This window comes from Nicotiana tabacum, chromosome 16 (genome assembly GCF_000715075.1).
Source record: "Nicotiana tabacum cultivar K326 chromosome 16, ASM71507v2, whole genome shotgun sequence".
Lineage (NCBI taxonomy): Eukaryota > Viridiplantae > Streptophyta > Magnoliopsida > Solanales > Solanaceae > Nicotiana > Nicotiana tabacum.
The window spans coordinates 76,131,910-76,151,109 of record NC_134095.1 but is presented as its reverse complement, the minus strand read 5'-3'; positions in this window follow the sequence as shown (position 1 = coordinate 76,151,109).

The window sequence follows — 19,200 nt, the reverse complement described above, 5'->3', positions numbered from 1 at the left end:
CGTATAGATGTTTGACCTCTTCATCTTTTGCATCTTTTCACATCATCAATGAACCTTAACCGCCTTATGGTAACCTTTTGTACCAGGGATAACTAAATTTGTTACGCACGAAGGTGACACCTAGTGTAACTGGCACACTTAGTCCCTTAAGATTAACTCTGCTCAAAGTGCTTGCTTTAGGAGCGTCTTCCTAAATAACATTTAAAGGTTATTCGTCTGTTGTGTATTCTATTATTGTTGGAACACGATCTCTGAAATTCTCACGATGTCAGCTATTATCAAATTCTCTGGTCCCTAATTCATGTTCGGTTTTATCTTGTTTACTAGATCATACTAATTTCTGTTACCACAGGGGTCTAACTTAGCCTTCAGGTAATCACATTGTACTCACCAGATCATTTCTCGAAATGAGGATATGACCTTTGGCCTATACTCTATTCTTGTCTCAAGGCCTGTCACCTCTTGTCTTTTCCTTCACTTGACTATAGACTCTATCATCGTGTCATATTTTGATTTACCGTTATCATGCATTTATCATATCTTACTCATAATGCTTCAATTACTCTCTTCTTTTTCTCCGGCTAATATTTATGTCTATTACTTTATTCTGATAACTTCAACAAAACATTCTTTTACTTTTAGCTCCCCTTGCTTCTTCTCACTGGCTTTTCTGATCACCTAGAATTCTCTCTTTACTAGGAATAGGAGCCATACAAAGGTAAATATTTATCCCTTCTAGGATTCCTGTGCCAATCTTCTAAATTTGTCTACACATTCTAGTATTCATATCTAAATGTTCTATTCTAGATGGCACCATCGGGGTGTCTCACAAGGAGAACTGTTAGCACATTTAAAATATCCTTTGGAAATGTTAGCTAATGATAATAATCCATATACCATTTTGGGTTACTCTAACCCCAATTGGATCTTGCTATCCCCTTCTTCTCTTAAACTATATCTGTCAACTCCCATAGGGCATGACTGAGATGGGCGTAGCCAATTCTACATACCTCTGTTACTGTTGAAGGTAACTCAAAATGCTTATATTTCTCTGCTTGAATTGCAAATACTGATAATCTTCATTAGTTGGGTACCTCGTACTCTTTTTCAAGTTGCTTCTTTTACTTATTGAAACTTGTATCCACCTCATTATTCTCTCGTCTCTCTTTACCATATGGGTGGATAGATATTCATGCCTTGGGGCTCCTTATCAAGTAGATCACACATCATAGTACACGCATGATCTGCTGAAGACCTTACATTTACCCATCATAAGCATGATGCAAAATTGAGTTCCTCTAACTCAGCTCTTCTAGAGCCACATTCAATCTCTTACAACCTGTCTTTGTGCATGTAGGTATCGTTGTATTACGACTAAAGTCGAATTTAGGAGTTTGAATTATTATAACTGAGCTCTACCATAAAATCTAGAATAAGAAGAAAGAGTGACAGTCCTAAATGCCCTGTAGCCTCCTACTTATAAGTGTGGTGCACAACACACCCATAAATAAGACTCTACGAGATATTGCTTGTGGACTCCCTAGGACAGAACTACTCTGATGCCACTTTTGTCACGACCCAAACCGAAGGGCCGCGATGGGTACTCGGTGCCTTACTCAACCGAGTACCAATGTAACATATCTTTCTTATCATATTATCATGAGTAAATGAGCCAGAAAACCCGTCATGAGATAACAAGAATAAAACATAAGGGAATACTCAACATATGACGACCCAACATGATATACAAACTTATACATGTGATATATGGGCCTATAAGGCCGACATGACCATTTGTAACCTCAAAACATAGGCTAACAAGGCCATACAAGTATCCATACACCTGACATCTATCTACAAGCCTCTAAAAGTACATAAAATCATAAAGGTCGGGATATGGCCCCGCCATACCAATCAATACATATCCAAAGCATACTGACCAAATAGGCAACTCCGGAGAAAGTGGAGTGCACCAACACCTTCCGCTGACCTAATAGCCTACTAGGAGGACTGTCAATTGGGACCTGCAGGCAGGAACACAGTATCCCCGGGCAAAAGAGACATGTGTACGAATAAAGTACCGAGTATGTAAGGCAGAAAGCATAAAAAAATAGTAATGTAAAGAGAGATAGAGGAGATACAACCTGTAACATCTGAGTACCTCTGGGGGATACTGACATGAAATGCATAATACATATATATACATAAACTTTTAAAAACATACGCCTCTATGGGCATTATCATCATCAAATTATACCCGGCCTCAAAGAGGACTCGGTAAAAACGTACCTGGTCATCATAAAGCTCCGTAGAATCGTACCTAGCCACGTGGAGCTCGGTAAACCCAACTGATCAGTGGTTGCACAATAGGTGCCATACCTGGCCGACTATAGCTCCGTTCGGTAGAGTAAAATAGATACCATATATAATGCATGCTAGACTCATGAAATCATGTTCTAAACCTTTCGGAGTCACTTAAGGTCGTTGTACCTTCGATTAACATTATGTACATCCATACCCTCAATATGAACCTCAGTAGGATTCAAGGATCATACACACTTGCTTAGAATAACTTTATAAGGAAAGAACAACATGGACAACCTTAGTTCCTAAGAGTAGATCTGTTATGAATTAGCGTATCATTTATGTTCATGTTATTTTAGATCATGCCAAAAGAAAGAAGTAAGTGACTTAACATACATTTGAAATCTTCTATCCAATCGTCAATCAAGCTTAATATATTCTTCTTACATCTACAGTGAGTAAACCTACTTCGTCGTCATCATATAGACGTTGTAACTCTCATATTTGGAAACCAATATTCTAAAAGAATATGGACAACACCTCCCCTATTTTTACTACATCTCATATGTTACCAAGGGTCACCAAATATCTCAAACAACAATAATATAATTCACAATAAGCTCTCCGATTTGTTCAACAACCATTTTGAGTGGCAAGCTCGATTTATGGTTAACAAAATATGGTTTGAATCCAATTACTTTTCCATGAATCTGCCTACAACATATATAACATCATACTTATGTTTACCATATAATTTTCAACCCAAAACATCATAAGCATAATCTTCAAATATAGTCCACACACCTAGCACCTTAACCTTTATCGTCAACATCTTATTTTTCATGTTATCTTCTTAAATCCACTGAATTAGCACATAGATAAGCTTAACAACAGCATCCACAATATGATAAAACTATTTATAACAATTTCCAGCCACAACAAACCATATATATAGCCTCAATACAGGCCACCAAAAAAAGATAACGATTTATGCCATGTCAATTACTATCTTGTAGATTTTCACTCAAACAACTCAACTAACACATGATTGACCTTAAGCACAACCAAGAAAATGATTTAATTACCTCAAGCAGTAGATACAACTTGAAATCCCCAGCTGGTGTAACAAGAACCCTCAATCACACCACAACACTACAGGAGTTGTGTTCTCTTCTTGAATTAACTTTTGTATTCATGTTGGTGTGTAAACACTTGTATTTCGCCTTGAAACTCTAATATACATAAAGGAGGTACTGATTCTTAGTTTAATCATAAAGAACAATATGAAATCTGAGGTTACTTACCTTTGAAGAACCCTCCAAAATAGCCTCAAGATGAAGAACTACAATCTAGCAAGCACCATAGGATTTCTGGCGTTGAATTCATATTTTTATATTAGGTTTTTACCCTAGAATCATGGAGGAACCCTTGGAGAGAATTTAGGAACTGATGTGGATGAGAAGAATAAGTTAAAACGACATATAAATGACTTAAATACAAGCTGAAGTTTAAACCGACTTTGTGGGTCCCATGGGAGCTGCTTGTGTAGTCTCGCGAAAATGCGAATATCTCTCTAGTCCGATGTCGTATTGATGTTTTATACTTCAATACCAAACAATAGGGGAGGAGTGATTTGTGTGGTACCCAATTTTCGCTTAACTAAATTATAGAAGGACCTGGTTCTTCTATCTGTTCCAGCTACTACTATTTGCGGAATAATAAGTAAAGAAAATAAAGAACACATGGATTTTTACGTGGAAAACACCTGGCTCTAAAGGTGAAAAAATCACGACCTACTACTCAGTAGGATTTTCCCAAACTTCAACTAAAATCACTGAGCCAAAACTACATTTACAAAAACTCTTTTGTAAACCTAGGATTAACTCTAATCCCGTTGTGGCACACAACTTCAACTGTTGTGACAACTTCAAGTTAACTATAACTTGATCACTCTAGGTACCTAATACAATTGCTTCTATAAAAGTTGAAAGGTACGATGTAAAATTACCTACTACAATTGAACTAGAATAAAAGATAGTCACTTGGAACTGGTTCTTCTATCTTGTTCAAGTAGCTTTAGGATTGCACGCTTGAGTCACACATAAATTGCTTGCAAAATTGCCTTGCTCTTTTGTTGTCAATTTACGTTTAACTTCTGCTTATATGCATTACCTATAAAAGAGAACAACATTGATATTTAATAGGTTAGTAATTAGAGATTGACTGTGGTACAAATGCTACTCTTCTATGGTAGAAGAGTTCTATTTGATCTCATACTCTAACACTATCCTCTTCCTAAACTGTGTTCTCTTCGTGTAAGGAGTCTTTTTCTCCTTATCCAATATGCAACCTTTTCGATCAGATTAGGAGATATTACTTATAATAAGTTAGATTTTTCTCCTTCACGTGCATCTCACATGTTTGGGTTGATCATGACTGTGCTTCACAAGATGGACCTGGTCCATGTCTGAGTTCTTTTGTTTGTCTTCAAAACTTTACCTTTACTTGGGCCAACAAATTTCCCCTTTTTTATGATGACAAACTCTGTGCTTTTTACTTACTTGGATCCTATAAGAACTCAACTTAACCATCAATACAAAGTTTAGAAAATTCACCTATCATCAAGGACCAGGTTAATTAGGTTATAAATATCACTTATTCAGAATATGTAAAGCACAATATCTCTTCCCCCTTTTGGCATCATCAAAAAGTTGCATACAAAGTGTGAGTCCCAGATATTAATAAGTACTCATGGCCACTGAGGCAACTTCATGTGCAATCATGGATTAATCATCAGTAATCAAGCAAACATATTTAAACTATTAAGGAAATATTAACATTTAACAAGAGCAAAAACAGTAGATATCATTGATAGAAGATATGTTGCTACCACAATCCACAACCAGAAAGCAAAAATATTCAAAACATGAGCAAAAAGAAAAAAAACCCTAATCTGGGCCACTGATGGTACTAGACAGGTTCAGGAGATAAAGGCTAGAATTCCTAAGGCTTGGAGGAGCTAGAGGGTTGGTTTTGGGCTTGGAGAAGATTCAGCACATTGTGAAGAATCCCATCATTCTTCTCCTTTTCCTTAGTAAGCTCAGTTCTGAGAGCATCTCCCTCAGGTTCAACCTCTGCCAAATGAGCCTTTAGCCTAGCTATCTCAGCATCTTTGGCTTCACTTTCCTAAACAAGAGCCCTGACTTTACTATTGATAGGAGTCTTCTTGGATGAACCAGGTTCATTTGGGATGGCATTGGCAAAATAGTCACAAGCAAGCAGAGTATTAATACCAAAGTAATCCTTTCTTGTATCCATTTCCCATTTCTTCAGTCACATTGCACCTATCCAGAACTATAGTCAGAATAAAGCCATAGGGGTTAGCATGAGCCTTGGAGCCACTGATAACCCTGTCCAGTAGCTTGATGATGAATGCATGCAAATGAACTTCACTTCCATTTTCAAGGCACTCCATCAGAACTAAGTCCATATAATTTGCAATATGCCTTCTCTCCTGCCTGGGCAGTAGGCACTTGTTGACAAACTCAAAAATAACTTTGTGCTGTGGCTTCATTTCACTCTTGTGCACAAACTTGGCCTCATTCACCTCTGCAACATCACAAAATCTCCTAGTGATTGCAAGGGCAGATGGAAGGGAATCCAGACTTGGCCATCACTATCTGGTGTAATCATCATATACCTCAGTAGGGATGTCTAGAATCTCTTCCAGTTTCTCTGCAACAAATGTCACTTGAACTCCTGTGACTTTGCTTGTAACTCTGCCATCGTTGACTTCTGGCCATCACTGTCTGGTGTAATCATCATATACCATGAATTCAATAATTTCATTTCTGGCCAATCTCTCATCCATTTGAAGGACCATGTCCTTCCAGCCCTGAGCAGCTAGTGTGTCAACCAAACGAACCATTCCTGGTTCCACCAAATCTTTCAGCAATCTTCCCTTCAAAATGTTTCTTTTGCCAAAGATGGCCAACTTGTCTTGTTCACCATCCGACTCACTTTCTTCATCACCACTTCATTCCTCATCTTCAGAAACTCTAACTTGTTTGCTTTTTTACTGCAGACCTGGTCCTCTTGGCCAATGAAGGTTCAGGAGCCTCAGAGACAGAGGAAAACTTCTTGGAAGAAGTCTTGGGATTTTTGGGCTTGGGGGCCTGAACCTCCACTGTTGTAACTTTCTCTTGATGGTCCTGCTCTATCTCCTCAGCATTAACAGCTTCTGAGGACTCTGCAACCTTACCTTTTCCTTTATCCATCCTTTTCTTCTTACTTTCAGCTAAAGCCTTTTGTAGATCACTCTCACATTGTTTCACCTTGCGTCTTGTGGCTATTCCCTTTGGCAAGGAAGTTTTAGTAGGTGTTGGGGAGGAAGCCTTTCGTTTCTTTGAAGGTTTAGGAGCACTGGGGGCTTTTGGTGTGGGAGTTCTCCTTTTATTTGGATCGTAACTTGCACCTACCTTTTTCTGAAGGTCTGCTAGGGTCTCTTCAACTGATGAACCAGTTTCATCTCCTTGTGAACTTAGATTAACTAACCCTTCAGCAGCTTCACTAGAACCACTTCCCTCTGACTTCTTGCCACTTTCTTCAATAATTTCCTATACAACCCCACAAATAGCAGGTACATGCAATACATTAGTGGGTGAGTATCAACCACTCCTTTCCCTTTCCCCTCACATCACCACATTCACCCTCTCTCTTCTTTTCTTTTTCAAATTTCTTTTTACCTCCACTCCTTCTTAACTTAGGCAATTCCACATCCATGATAGGCCCAACCAGAACAAACCTATTTTCTAAATTCTTAGTCAAAGAAGAACTTACCTTAGAAGGGGATTTTTGAGCCTTCTTAGAGTCAGAAGACCCAGGTCCTTACCCTTACTAGCAGATTTGTACGACTCAGAATCAGAGTTAGAATCAAAATCTTGAGCCTGACTTACCTTTAATTGCTCATTCAATTTCTTTGAGAGAGCACCAGATGCCACCGTTTTGCGAGAAAGCATTTTTACTCTTCTTAGCCTGGGTTTGGGAGACGTGCTAGGTGGATGAAGGGTAGATGAATAAGAAGGAGTAGGCTATGGAGGAGTTCCAGGGTTGTCTTGTAGGTTTGTCATTATAGCTGATTTCTTGAGAAAATTGGTGAGTTAAGACTTTGGAGAAGAAAGCAATTGAGAGTGAAGAAGATTTTTGACGATTTTGAATTATGAGGGTGACAGGAAGTAATGATGAGTATTTAAAGGGAAAGACTCATTTAATGGATAACGGTAGCTTTAACGGTCAATTAGAGGTCTAATCAACCTGTAATTGCAGGTTGAACAAACGGTTAGGCTTCCCTAGATTTTAGGCAATTTTTGTGGTTAAAATTCTAATGAGGACAGAACTGGTTAAAAAACAAATGGATAGGATTTTCTAGGGAGTTGAAAAATTGTAGGACTCTGCTCATGTTTTAAGTATTTATATTTCTAATTGTGCAGAGTATAGAAAACATACCTTGGCATTCATATGAAATAATACTGATGACCCAGGTTCTTCATTTAGAGTTCTCTTGACCATGCCTCAATTTACCACAATAGAGAAAAATTTGTAAGAGATTAGTGAGTCATATTAACACATGTCACATGAGTATACTATTTACAGTATGAAGCTGAGTAAAAATTAATCTAGATATTTACACACGTTCAGATTTCCTAGCCAAATTCTTTTTTCTTCTTTTTTTTTTAATTTTTTTTTCATTGTGCATTTTGAGCTGGTCCCATTAGGTGATCCTAATCATCCCTAATTCCAACCTGTTCCTTTCAAATTTTTCTTTACTCAGTGCTTTAGTAAATATGTCAGCAATTTATTTATCAGTAGCACAGAATTCTATGGTAATCAATCCTTTCTCATAGTTATCTCTTAAGAAGTGATGTCTAACATCTATGTGCTTAGTCCTCTTATGATGAACATGGTTCTTTGTCATACTTATAGCACTAGTGTTAACACAGAAGATAGGATTACAAATAACTTTAATGCCAAAATCTATCAGCTGCTGTTTGATCTAGAGTAATTGAGCACAATAAGAGGCAACAACAATATATTCAACCTCAGAAGTGGATAAGGCCACTGAATTCTACTTTTTACTGTCCCATGATACAAGACGTGAACCAAGAAAATGAGCCATACCCGAGGTGTTCTTTGTATACGGCAAATCCGGGGGCCTGATTCCCCTGTCTTAGAACCATCTCGCAGTCGTACCCCTCGAAGCTCGGAGCCGAGGTCGAGACTCATTCTCGAGGCTTGACATATATGTATATATTGGTCCAAAGGATATCGTGTTCTGACAGGTACAACAAGCTATGATAGGCGAGAGGGAAGTCCCCAAGGCACGCGACATAACCTGACATGGTTGGTCTATTCGGGGCCTATTTTTCAAGATGTCATGTCTAGCCATCTTATCTCCACACCTTTACGATTAACACGCTCTGTATCATAGTGGATTCCCCTTTTATATAAAGGGGATGCCCATTACTTTGTAGGGCGGACTGATGTTGCTCCATTTCTCCAAAAGTGCAATAATATCTCTCTCTTTCTTTTCTTTCTAACTTGTTCGTTCTCACTGCCCCGAGGTAGCCTCGATATTCATCTCTTTCTTATTTGTTCTTCATCATATAACTTAGTATTGTCCGTAAAGAGCCTTGTTTAATTATATCTTCAACTGTTATCCCATCCTCGACCATCCCTAATAGCTCGAGCTCGACCCCGAGGTTCCTCACCGACAGACACACGTCCGGGTAGTAAGCCCTGCGGTTTGATTATCATCCCATTTTGGCTTGCATTTAATCTTTACACTCCATATTATTAGCATCAACTGCTCTAACAACTAGCTCGAGAATAGATCACATATTTTTAGAATCCCATTTACAAATTTAATTGTTGTACCATTTTCACGGTAAACAGTTTGGTGCCCACCGTGGGGATAAAAATAATAGTGATTATTTTCTTGTTGGTTCCATTGCACAAATGCACGTTATTTTTCACGCTTTTTCTCGCCCAAAGACCTTTTTTTTAAGGATAAAGGGCCTGGTTCGACTAGTGAAATGGGAAGCCGAAACCTCAAAGGCGACGGAGAAAATGGCACAACCGACTTAGAGGTCGGTGTCCACCGGATTTTTTGGGGAGCCAATCCCCGAGGACCCATGTTCAAACGGGCGAGAACGTCCACTACAAAAGAGGGGTCGGCCCGAGAGCGCTTACTTGGAGAAACCCTCATATTCAGCGAGAAGGATCTCAAAGCTATGATGGAACCACACAATGATGCGCTAGTAATCTCGTGTCTCTCAAACAACACCAGAATAAAGCGCGTACTCATGGATCCACCGCTCGGTCAACATAATCAGGTCAGAAGTAGTAGAACAGCTAGGGATGCTCAATCAAGTTGTTCCCACCCTCCAGGTCCTCCACGGTTTCAACATGATCGGAGATAAAATGAAGGGAGAGATCATTCTCTCGATCAACACATCCAGCATGACCCGGAACATCGAGTTTTAGATCATCGACGGTGACATGAGATACAATACCCTACTTGGCAGACCTTGGATACACAACATAAGGGCAGTGCCCTAGACCTTGCACCAGGTGATAAGGTTTCCCATTAGGGATGACATCGCGACCATATATGGGGAACAATAGGCATCAAGGGAAATGTTCGCGGTCCACCACGAGACATCGACCCCCGCATGCCCGGCCTCAGACGAGGGGGGAAGCATGTAGATCCTTGAAAACGATGAGGAGGACTTCTTCGCACCCCGAACCTTCGTCGCCCCTGAGGAATCCGACGCGACCAAGTCAACAATCGAAGAGCTAGAACAAACCACTTTGATCAAGTACCTCCCGGACGCAAGGTATACTTGGGAACATGGCTGACCCCCGAACTCAGGATAGAGTTTATTAAATTCCTTAGTAATAATATCGACTATTTCTCTTGGTCCCATTTGGATATGACAGGTATTCCACTGGAGATAACTTCTCATAGACTAAGCGTTGACCCCAAATTCAAACCTGTGAAACAAAAAAGAAGGCCGCAGTCCGAGGTAAAGCATGCCTTCATCAAAGAGGAAGTGGCAAAGCTTCTTAAAATCGGATCCATCAGGGAGGTAAAGTATCCTGAATGGCTAACTAACGTAGTGGTAGTACCAAAATAGGGAATAAGCTAAGGATGTGCGTAGACTATAAAGACTTGAACAAAGCGTGCCCAAAATATTCCTTCCCGTTGCCTAATATCGATTGCTTGATCGATGCTATGGCCGGGCACGAGACCCTCACTTTCCTCGATGCCTACTCAGGGTACAATCAAATCCAGATGAACCCCGAGGATCGGGAAAAAACCTCATTTATCACAAAATATGGTACATATTGTTATAACGTAATGCCCTTCGGGCTAAAAAATACGGGAGCAACATACCAACGACAAGTTAACAAAATGTTCGAACACCAAGTAGGAAAATCAATTGAAGTATACATTGATAATATGCTAGTCAAATCCCTGCATGCATAGGATCATCTGACCCATTTATAGGAAACCTTCGACATCCTCAGAAGCTACAAAATGAAGCTCAATCCTGAGAGTGCGCCTTCGGGGTAGTTCGGGCAAATTCTTGGGCTTCATGGTCTCAAACAGGGGGATCGAAATCAACCCCAACAAAATAAAATCCATTGAAGAGATTACGGTAGTAAACAACATAAAAGCCATTCAACAACTGACGGGGCGGATAGCGGCCCTAGGCAAATTCATATCAAGATCGTCGGATAAAAGACACCATTTCTTCGCCCTGCTCAAAAGAAAGAACAACTTCGAATGGACTCCAGAATGACAACACGCCCTCGAAGAACAAAAACGGCACCTGTCTAGCCCGCCTTTATTGTACACGCCCAAGGAGGATGAAACGGTATACCTATACCTGGCTGTATCCGAGATAGCAGTAAGAGGCGTACTGGTCTGAAAAGAGAAAGGTACACAATTTACTGTTTATTATGTGAGTTAGGGGACACCAAAACTCGGTATCCCCATCTGGAAAAATTGGCTCTCGTGCTGATAAGCACATCGCGCAAACTAAAGCCTTACTTTCAGTGCCACCGTATTTGCGTCCTGTCAACTTATCCCTTCCGGAGTATACTGCATAAACCTGACTTATCGGGTAGGTTGGCCGAGTGGGACATCAAACTCGGAGGGTATGGCATCGGGCATCAACCTCGGACGACCATCAAGTCTCAAATCCTGGGGGATTTCGTGGCCGACTTCTCACCGACCCTCGTGCCCGAGGTAGAAAAGGAGCTTTTATTGAAATTAGGCACATCTTCCGGGGTATGGACCCTGTTCACAAATGGTGCCACAAACATAAGGGGATCTGGGCTCGGTATAGTCCTAAAGCCGCCAGTCGGTGGCATAATCAGACAATCCAAAAAAACCACAAAATTGACTAACAATGAGGTCGAGTATGAGGCTATGATTGCAGGTTTAGAATTGGCCAAAAGTTTAGGAGCCGAGACTATTGAGGCAAAATGTGATTTGCTCCTCGTGGTAAGCCAAGTGAATGGAAGCTACGCAGCCCAATAAGACAGGATGCAAAGGTATTTGGACAAAATCCAAATCGTATTACGTTGCTTCAAAGAATGGACCTTAGTCCATGTACCTCGAGAGCAAAATTGCGAGGCCGATGCACTCGCGAACCTAGGATCTTCTGCTGAAGAAGAAGACCTGCTCCCCGGGACCGTCGTTCAACTATTCAAATCTGTAGTCAAGGAAGGTCACACAGAGATTAACTCCACAAGCCTGACATAGGACTAGAGAAACAAATACATCATTTATCTGAAGGATAGAAAACTACCCACGGATCCAAAAGAATCGAGGGCCCTGCGAACCAAAGCGGCCCGGTTCTTACTCGATGAAAATGGGGCTCTTTACAGGAGAACTTTTGATGGACCCTTGGCGGTATGCTTGGGGCCAGGTGACACGGATTACGTACTCTGGCAGATCTACGAGGGCACCTGCGAAAATCACTCCGGGGCCGATTCCTTAGTCCGAAAAATGATCAGAACGAGCTACTATTGGGACAACATAGAAAAGGACGCCAGGGGATTCGTCCGAAAATGCGATAAGTGTCAGAGGTTCACTCCCATGATCCACCATCCCAGAGAATAACTGCATTCCGTTTTAACACCGTGGCCATTCATGAAATGGGGGATGGACATTGTCGGTCCATTGCCAACAGCGCTAGGTAAGGCTAGATTCATTTTATTTATGACTGATTATTTCTCAAAATGGATGGAAGAGCAGGCCTTCGAAAAAAATAAGAGAGAAGGAAGTCATCAATTTTATATAGGAACACATCGTATGCTGGTTCGGAATCCCGTCCGAAATAACATGCGACAACGGGAGGCAATTCATTGGGAGCAAGGTAACACAGTTCCTTGAAGACAACAAAATCAAGAGAATCCAGTCGACACCATACCACCTGCAAACAAACAGCCAAGCCAAATCTACAAATAAAACCATCATTCAGAACATAAAAAAGAAGTTGGAAAGCGCCAAGGGAAAATGGAGAGAAACGCTACCCGAGGTGCTGTGGGCATATTGGCCAACTCCAAAATCGAGCACCGGAGAAATGCCTTTCTCTCTATTGTATAGAGCCGAGGCATTGATACCGGTGGAGGCCGGAGAACCAGGTGCCAGATTCTGACACACTAGCGAGGGGTCAAACAACGAGCCATGGCAGCGGCGCTCGAGCTGCTCGACAAAAGACGGGAAGCCTTGCTGATTCGGATGGCTGCACAGAAACAGAAAATCAAAAGATACTACAATAGAAGAACGAATCTCTGATACTTCGGGATCGGAGACTTGGTCCTAAGAAAGGTTACCCTCAACACCAGAAACCCTAACGAGGGAAAGCTGGGCCAAAATTGGAAGGGACCATACCGTGTCCTTGGGATAGTCGGCAAAGGATCCTATAAGCTTGGTACCATGGAGGGCGAGCAACTTTCGAATAACTGGAATATATCGATGCTTAAGCAGTACTACTGCTAAGGTGTCCGGATGTGGAACCTCACAAATATCCTCGAACAGAGTCACATTCTTTTCCTTCGACCGGGTTTTTACCCCGAAACGGGTTTTTGCCAGCAAGGTTTTTAACGAGATGACGTCCATACATACCCCTAAAGGAGGATCAGATAAGGTCGCAAGCCTTCTTCTACAGTCCAACGATGAAGCGATTATCTGCTTCTAAGGGCACCATCCCCTCGGAAGGACCGGGAAATGGCAGGCTAAACCCCAATCTGGAATTATGTACCAAATCAAATAATCCGAGAAGCCGCGTCCGCGCGAGCCGAGCTCATGACTATGAAGCAATGTATGTCTACACCAAGCAATAAAAGGATATCTTTTCAACATCTTATTCTCCAAGCAAGGATATCTCAAATATACCCCCGATAGGGGACTCTCCACCAAACGCGTCCCGAGATACTCAGAGACTTAGCGTCAGCAATTCTGCACCCGCACGACCCCAGGGTCGGAACTCCGGGCTCATAAAGCCCCAACAAGGCAACTCCGAGCTCACAAAAAAACGGTTTTCATGCTTAAACAAATTCTATGACTCGGAGACTGTCAATCATTGTCAATCGCCATGCGTTGGAAAACCCAAAACTGTAAGACCCCTAGCGGGCAGACTCGGTGTAACAAGATCTATTCTATAAAAATTGTAAGACCTCAACATGCATGACAAACTGTAAGACCTCAACAGGCATGAAAATTCCAAAGTTCAGGCTATACGTCGCATTTGTAAGAATCCTGAAAGGGCATACCCTCGGTGTAGATGCCTGAACTGTCACTCGGAATCAAAAATGGCTACGGCCAAATGCATATGACTACAGTCAAAATGGCTGATACAGCCAAACTAATGAGACTCAGGGACGCCCGACCGTCGCTAAACAAAAATTGTAGGCCACTACTTCGAATATACTTCGGAAAGAACTGGTTAAAACAGGCTTCCCTCAACAAGCAAAAATAAGCTTCGACCATGTCAGCTCCAAATTACAAGGCTTCGATCTACTCAGCCTACGAGCTATGAACCTTCCGAGGTATTCGAAACATCACCGATAACAACTTGAAATCAAGGTTCTCCGGAACCGACGACGGGTCAGGCGAAAATCTTTCAAAAGACCTTAACGAGCGGAAAACAAAGCCTACAAAAATCCCACAGGCAAAAATAGCGTTTGAGCCATTGTTACCAGCTAAGCAAGCCTTCGACCTATATATTAAAAAGATCTCTACGACCACACAGCGTAAGAGCCATCTTCTCCAACTAAAAAATTAACAACTTGAGGATTAAAATGAGCTCGAATCGTAAACTGATTCGGTGATCGGATCCAAAATGGTTAACTAAGCAAGGCTCCGGGCCACATATTAAAAGGTCTCTACGACCAAACAACGTAAGAGCCATTGTCGCCAGCTAAAAAATTGACAACTTAAGGGTCGATTAAAGCTCGAATCACAATGCGACTCGGAGACTGGAACCGAATTAGTTAAACTACAATATGCCCAAGGGCACAACATAAATACCACTATCGCCAGCCGAGTGAGCCTCCAGGCCACCCACCTGCGAGGTCACTTCGACCCGAAGCACAAAAGACATCGCCATCCGCCCATGCAGGTGGAAGAGAACTTAAGCGTCAATTAAAGCTCGAATCACAATGCGACTTGGAGACTGGACTCAAAATAACTAAACTACAATATGCCTAAGAGCACGACATAAATGCCACCATCAGTGAGCCCCCGGGCCACCCACCTGTAAAGTCACTTAGACCCGAATCATGAAAGGCCCTCGCCGTCCGCCCATGCAGGCAGGAAAGAACTTGAGGGCTAATCAAAGCTCGAATCACTACGCGGCTCGGAGACTGGACCCAAAATAGTTGAAACAGCAAAATGCCCAAGGGCAAAGGATAAGAACCATCATAACCCGATCGTACGAGCAGATAAAGCATAAATCAACAAGGCTCGGGACAAACCCAGCCCAGAAACCCAATGCAAAATGGCAGGCCAAAAAGCATGATGTCCCTCACGGCGTTTCACGTCAGAAACCGCACCTACCGGCTGCACGACAAACTTCCGAGCCGGTTCAAAAAGGCCACTAGTCTATATCGTATGTCCAAGGTTTTTTCGCCAAACATTGGTGAATCCAAAACAGAAAGAGAAACAGAATTGCAGAATGCTCTGCATACAAATAAAAAAATACTGAACAACAAACAGGGGGATCGACAGGGAAAAACAACAGATCCTAATCTATTGGTAAAACCAACGGCCTCAAAGGTCGCATCCAGGCAATTACAGATCCCCCTATGGCATTTTCTCGATAGCATCCCCCCTCTCCGGGGATTCACCCCTATTTTTAACCTTGCTCGAGCTAATTTTCAACACGCCCTCGATGAACAGCCCTCTAGAAGACGGCCAAGCATGACTCACAGTTTGAGGCAAATTTGGGCCAGCCCCGTCAAACGACCTCTCAACATAGGAATCTACAACAACCGCTCCTCCCCCTTGCGAGGATGCAAGCACCTCAGCCTCAACTTTGCTGCGGAGCAATGCAGCCACCAGCTCAGAATGAAGGCTCTTATACTTGCCGCTATACTCCCTCGTGCCCTGAAGCTGGCACTCAATCAAGGTAACTTTTTCCTTGAGGTTGTCCCTTTCAGAAGACACCTCGCTCACACAGTGGCTAAGCTGTGAGATTTCAGCATCCCTATACCGAATCTCCCCTCTCAGCAGGGCATTTTCCTTCTCAAACTGCATAGATAAGCGACGAGATTTTACAAGGGCTCAAATGGTAGCAAAAGCAAAGGGTAGATAACCTGTTCGGTGAAAACAGCTTCCCACGCTTACGACGACTCACCTCATCCTGAAGTTGGGCGAGGGCCTGGTTATAAAGCGCCCCGACCTGAAACCACATAAGAAAGTTAAGGAAATAAAGGATGGAGCGTCCCGAAGCAGCAAACAAGTCTAGATGAAGTTACCCGCTCACAAAGCCTGCCCATCTCGCCAAAAATAGATGAGGCATCGACCTCAGCATTACCCTCAAAGATGATTGCTGGCCTCCTGAGTGCATCTACGCCCTTGACTAGTGGTTCCTCGCAAGACTCCTCTTGCATTTAGGAAGATGGAGGAATATCCCCCTTTGGAGAATCAACAATATCCAACGGGCTAACAGGGTTAATCTGGATCTCCATCCTCTGTTCATCCCAAGGCCTGGCTCGAGGTCCCTCCAAACTGCCTATCAAGGGCGTCCCAGTTCAGGGAGAACTCCAGCCACCTATCAGTTCAAGGTCAGTGCTCGATACACCATCCATGTCCTTGTCACCACAAATCTGAGCCGCGCCAGCACCAGACTCCTATCCAGAAACATCTATTCCCATGGCCCGAGGATCAATCGGCCTTAAATGCTCTTCACAGGGTGTCGAAAAGCTGCTTTCTCTCTCACCCTCAGCACGAGGATTTCCCGTCGCCCCGGATTCTGGGGCCAATAGGTCGACCTTTGAATCCTCCATTCTGATCCTCTTGGGCTCCAATGGCTCAACCGATAGCCTATCCTGTCCTCTCCTCGTTATGCATCTGAGTGTCCCCTCCAACGGACGACACCTCCCTTACCAGTAGGGTTCCTCCCAGACCTGCATAAATACAGATGTTAAAACGCACGATACAGAGAAAGCTACTAATATCAAGCTACATCAAAATGCACGGGTGCATCAAGACTCAAGACTTACCAGGGCCCCCGGCCTCCCTCCAGGCTTGGGAAATCCCGCCACGCTTGGTCGGTATACGGGCAGATTGAGTGCAAACGACCAACCCAATCCTGAAGGTCCGGCACCGCGCCGGGGTAGATTGCTATGGGTAAAAAGACAAGAAAGACAGAGTCAAATGTATGAAGAAAAGTTACCAAGAAAGGGCAAGGGCACCACGTCTACTTATACCCAACGTTCCATTTTTTAGGGAACGACATCTTTTCCGCTGGAATCAGATCAGACGTCCTCACTCGGACAAATCGGCTTAACCACGTATCATCCTCAAATTCCTTGGCGGGAGCAAAAAGGGACCTCGAAGCTCAACACCGAAGATTGACTAAGCCTCCGTGAAGTAGACGAGGGCTATACATCCGGATCAAGTGGTTCAGGGTGACGGGCATGCATTCTATCAAGCTCGAATAATGCCTGATCATATAAACCACGTGCCAGAACGAAGGGTGGACTTGACCTAGAGTCACCTGATAACTACGACAGAAGTCGAGAAGCACGGAGTCAATTAAGAGCGAGGACGACCCCACCGGCCCTAAAGAGAATAGGTATGTATACACACTTAAAAAGCTGGCTTTATGAGCCGTAATATCTTCATCCCGAGCGAGGATCTCCACGAGCACGGTATCTCTCTAGTAGCAGTCTGCCTTCACTCTTTTGATGTCCGTTATAGAACTAATATTCAATGAGGGTCTTTCAACCCTTAAATCGGAGGTCATCGCAAAGGGTCCCGAAACACACTCCTCAGCACAAGGTGGGGGGGAGTGGCCACTTCACCTCGAGAGAAAAGCGAAGAGGATGAGCCAGCAGTCTCCTAGGAAGCAGAAGTGGTAATATTCATCATCCTTGTAGAAATCTAAGGAAAGAAGAAAAAAGGGATTGCGTCCCTGAGAAAGGATGAGAATGAGGAGAAACAAACCTCACTAAGGGTTTTGAGCGCAAGATGGAATCCAAAAAGGGAAGAAACAAGTATTTATAAAAGCATCCCGGGCGTATTGAAGGAAGCCAACCGCCGCAGTCAATGCCAAAATATGCAGGAACGGTACATGTAATGCGCCTTAATACCTTGTATCTGGCCGTAAGAGCACTTGAGGAAGCAAGTGTCAAAACCATTTCTTATCGTTTTTCGTTGTCTTCACTCTAAGAAATGCGGAGACTATCTGTATCCGGCAAATCCGGGGGCCTAATTCCCCCTATCATAGAACCATCTCGCGGTCGTACCCCTTAAAGCTCGGAGCCGAGGTCGAGACTCATCCTCGAGGCTCGAAATATATGTATATATCGGTCCGAAGGATATCATGTTCTGACAAGTACAACAAGCTATGACATACGAGAAGGAATTCCTTAAGGCACACGGCTTAACCTGACATGGTTGGTCTATCCGGGGCTTATTTTTCAAGATGTCATGTCTAGCCATCTTGTCTCCATACCTTTACGATTAACACACTCTGTACCATAGTGGATTTCCCTCTTATATAAAGGGGATCCCCATTACTTTGTAGGGCGGACTGATGTTGCTCCATTTCTCCATAAGTGCAATAATATCTCTCTCTTTCTTTTCTTTCTAACTTGTTCGTTCTCACTGCCCTGAGGCCGCCTTGATATTCATCATTTTCTTATTTGTTCTTCATCATATAACTTAGTATTGGCCATAAAGAGCCTTGTTTAATTATATCTTCAACTATTATCCCATCCCCGACCGTCCCCGATAGCTCAAGCTCGACCTCGACATCGACCCTGAGGTTCCTCACCGACTAGACACACGTCCGGGCAGCAGGCCCTACGGTTCGATTATCATCCTGTTTTAGCTTGAATTTAATCTTTACACTCCATATTATTAGCATCAACTGCTCTAACAACTAGCTCGGGAATAGATCACGTATTTTTAGAATCCCATTTACAAATTTAATTGTCGTTACCATTTTCACGGTAAACACTCTTCCTATCCACAAGGAAACCTGTATAGTCAGCATCATCATACCCTACTAGATTGAAATTACTACCTTTAGGGTACCAAAGACAAAGATCAGTAGTGCCTTTCAAATATCTCAGTATCCTCTTGACAGCAGT